The following is a 4,292-nucleotide window of genomic DNA, read 5'->3' as shown; positions in this document are numbered from 1 at the left end:
AGAGCGTGGGCCGGAGGACCGAGCCCCGGGGTACCTTACCGCTCGCACGTTGCCAGGTTGAGTACGAGCCCTCCAGCACTACTGTGTGGGTGTGCCCCATCAGGCAATTTTTGACCCATCCAACTGTGGAGGCATCAGTGGCACAGTGACACAGTCGTCTAATTTATTGATGAGTGTGGGGTGAGAGACAGCGTGAAAGGCTTTCTTAAAGTCTAGGAAGGCTACGTCCATGGCAACACCATCATCCCAGGATTCAGTTACTTGGTTGTAAAAGGCAATCAGGTTGCTCAGGAGGGATGTGCTTTTGTTGAAGCCATGCTGATTGCCCCCGAGCGGGATCTCCCCTGCAGGCCCCCCACAGATGGACTCCTTGACGATCCTCTCCCAGGTCTTGCTGAGGACTGAGGTGAGGCTTAGGGGCCTCTAGTTATGTGGGTCCTCCTTCCTCCCTTTCTTGAAAATGGGGACCGCATTAGCCAGTTTCCAATCCCATGGCAGCTGGCCAGTTGACCACGAATGTTCCTCCAGCCGAGGCAAGTGCTCTGCGATGAGCCCTCAGCCCGGTAGCTAAGGTCAGCTTGTGGTGGTATGGGGCTGCAGGTGTCCGTGTTGGAGTGGTGGGCAGTAGTATGAAGTGTGGGGGTTGTTTGTTTTCAGTTTGCTGTAGTTCAGCATGTTGTCAGTTGTTGTACGGCCTGCCGATGTTGATAGGAAGAAACTATTCCAGATTAGCTATTCCAGCAATAGCTAATCTGTGTTCAGATTGCACAGTGCATCTTGCAGGGGCACCACATTTCCTGGTGCCGCCTTCTTCATCCTCCCTATATATTTGATAAAGGACTTTTTGTTATCTTTGATCTTGGACGCTAGTCCTAGCTCTATGTCCACCTTAGCTTTCCTAACAGCCCCCCTACAGGCCCGAGCAGTGGAAGTATAATCTTCTTTGGAGATAGCCCCCACTTCAAACGGGTGTACACCGCCTTTTTGGCAACCAGGCATTCCCGGACATCCTTGGTGAGCCAGGGAGGCTTTTGGGCACTCTTGCCCCCCCTTGCTTCTTGTTGGGCTCATCACCCCTTGGGCCCTGAGTATCATCTCCTTAAGGAACGACCACTCATCTTGGGCACTGAGTTCCACTGCCTTCAAGAACCCCAGCGCCTCTCCTACCAATCTCCTCAACTCGTTCAAGTTGGCCCTCTTGAAGTCTAGGGCTACTGCCTTACTGCAGGCCCTTGTCACCCTGTGCTGGATGATGAATTCCAGCAAGCGGTGATCACTATCACCCAGGTGGTCAAGGACCTGGAGCCCCCTTACCAGATCATCGCCTGTGGCCAGGACCAGGTCCAACAGGGCATTTCCTCTGGTGGGACTGTGCACCTCCTGGGTTAAGTAGAGGTCCTGTATCTCAGCCAGGAACCTCCTGGAACAGTCCGACTTGGCTGACTGCTCCTCTCAGCAGATGTCTGGGTAATTTAGATCACCCATGACAACTACATCCCTTGCCTTAAGTGCCTCTGCAAGCTGGCCCAAAAATTCCCGGTCCAGCTCCTCTCCTTGGTTGGGGGGTCTGTAGTAGACCCCCACTGTTAAATCCCTCTCCCCATGACCCCCTTGTATCTTGACCCAGAGCACTTCAGCTTGCCCCTTCTTCGACCCCATTTTGCTGGCAGAGGATGTGTATTGCTCTTTGACATAGAGAGCCACACCTCCTCCCTTCCTTCCTTCTCTATCCCGTCTGTAGAGCCTATAGCCCCTAATGCTCACTGCCCAGTCGTGGGATGAATCCCACCACGTTTCTGTAAGCCCTACTATGTCTGGGTTTGAATTTGCTATTCTGAGGGCAAGTTCCTCCTGTTTGTTCCCCATACTCTGAGCATTGGTATACAGGCATTTAAGGCTTCGCATAGCTACGCGTGCCACCCCCTGATTAGGAAGACTATCCAGACCCCTGTTTCTTACCTGGGCACTCCTTGCACGTGTCACCTGTCTTGCTCGGGTGGTGTCTCCACGTCTTCCTGTGGCCCCCTCCCCTGGCAAGGCTAGTTTAAAGCTCACCGTACGAGATCAGCCAACCTGAAAGGGAAGACACGCTTGCCTATAGGAGAGAGGTGAAGCCCATCCCACCCCAGCAAGTCCCCCACCTGAAAGCATGGGTCGTTATCTAGGAACCCAAGGCCTGCCTGGCGGCACCAACTCCATAAGTGCCGGCTGACCTCACCAATGCAGGCATCGTGTCGCCGTACCCACCTACTCACCGGAAGGAGAGAGAATATCACCTGTGCCTCCGTCTCCTTAACCTTGGCCCCCAGAGCCTCGAAGTCCTTCATAATGCAGTTAGGGTTTCCTCTGGCCGCATCATTCGTTCCCACATGGATGACAACCATAGGGTACTGGTCTGCAGGTCAGATGTAAGCTGGGATCCTCTCCATGATGTCCCGAACCCGAGCCCCAGGCATGAAGCAGACCTCCCGCATCATGGGGTCAGGCTGGCAGATGGGACCTTCCAGCCCTCGTAGGATGGAGTCTCCGATGACGAGGACCCGGTGTTTCTTCCTGCTGGTGTTCGATCTCTTCCCATTCCATGTCACGTGGTGAGTGGCATCGTCCTCACTTGAGGCATTTGCTCCATCTTCCTCTGACACAGCAGCCAGGGCCTCAAACCTGTTCCCCAGGTGTACCTGGGGAGCTTCCACCACTCTAGGCCGAGCAGCTCTGGATCTGGACACCTTCTGCCACTCCTGCGTTGGACGCGTCTCCTGTGGGGGCTCTACAGTGGGCGACCGAGCCTGCAGAGAACAGAAATAGGCATCAATTTCATCCTCTGCATCCTGGATCCCCCTCAGCCTGCTCACCTCAGCCTGGAGCTCTCTCACCTGTTCCTCCAGAAACTGTTTCATCACAGCCTCCATGAATGAATCAATTGGTGCTGTCATGGTTAAACAAGCAGGTTTTGTCAGCCTCTCTTCCTCCTCCCACCAAGGGAATCAGAAATTGCCCCTGAAGACAGGTTGCTACCCTTTTCTGTAAGGACTAATCCTTGGACTACAGTATCTGGATGTGGGTCGCGAGTCCACACCCCGATCTTGGCTCGAAAAAACAACAGCAATAACAACGACAACAACAATAAGGCAACAAGAGCAACAACTTTTCTCCAAGCTATATTTATAAGAAATTGAGCGCTCAGTCTGCCAACTCTGACCCAGCCTCAAGATCTGGGCTGAGTCCTAGCGCTTGGATATGCTCTACGTTTCTGGGTAGCTTGAGCAAGCAGAGATGTGGATGGGTCAGGCTATATATACCTTGATGTTTACAGGTGTTAGCAAATAAAAACCTAGCCCGGGGATTGACACAACACGTCGTTCGATGAGTGATAGAAAGGCTTTATTTCCTACAAGTATTTAAAATCAAGTCAAGTGAGCCCAAACCAAATCAAAGTCCAGTAATTAGCTGTAAGGTGGTGATTTCGCACCAAACAGGAGAGGAAGAGGTGATCTGTTTCTCTTCAACTTCTCGAGCAAGTCGGGCACATCAGCAACTGGTGTCAGAGAGATTTCTCGCTCTTGAAGCGCGCACGCTGTTTGCTGTTTTACTGCCTTTTTATACCCTTAGTTTGGCATCTTCAAAGCATTCTTTTAGTTGTGTAAATCAAGAGAAAGTCCCAAGCAGTACTTGACAGGAAAAACCTGCTCATTACTGGTTATCAGAAATTTTTAATTTGAATAAGTTACCTTCTTCGGTAACAAGAGGTGATCCAGTTTGAAACAGATCCCAGCCCAGGGCCAGAATGGCAGAGTCCCAGTTCTGCAGTTCCATGCTGACCTGGCCCTGAGCTGTCACACCCCCTGAGACTGACTTGGAGCCACATGGGCAGGGCCTGCTGGGAAATAGAGTCCACTTGGTGGCTGGATCCACCATTTTCCCCATCTCCAAACTAGAAGACCTCCTGAGGTCCACAACTACTACCCCCCACAACAGAGCCCTCAACATCCCAGGATCTTACAGCTGCACCTCCAGGAATGTAGTATACCTCATCCAATGCACCAAATGCCCTGATGGAAGATATGTAGGAGAGACCAGACAACAACTGCGCACCAGAATGAACGCACACCGGAAATCCATCAAAGACAGAAACACCCAATTACCGGTGGGGGCACATTTCTCACAGGAGGGCCACTCTCTCTCCAATCTCTCAGTCCTGATCCTCAAGGGAAATTTACACAACACATCCCAGAGACGAGCCTATGAGCTCCATTTCATCAACCTGCTGGATACTAGAGATCAGGGACTAAACA

Source organism: Alligator sinensis, unplaced genomic scaffold, assembly GCF_000455745.1.
Source record: "Alligator sinensis unplaced genomic scaffold, ASM45574v1 scaffold212_1, whole genome shotgun sequence".
NCBI classification, from domain to species: domain Eukaryota; kingdom Metazoa; phylum Chordata; order Crocodylia; family Alligatoridae; genus Alligator; species Alligator sinensis.
Note: the sequence above shows the minus strand (reverse complement) of the source record.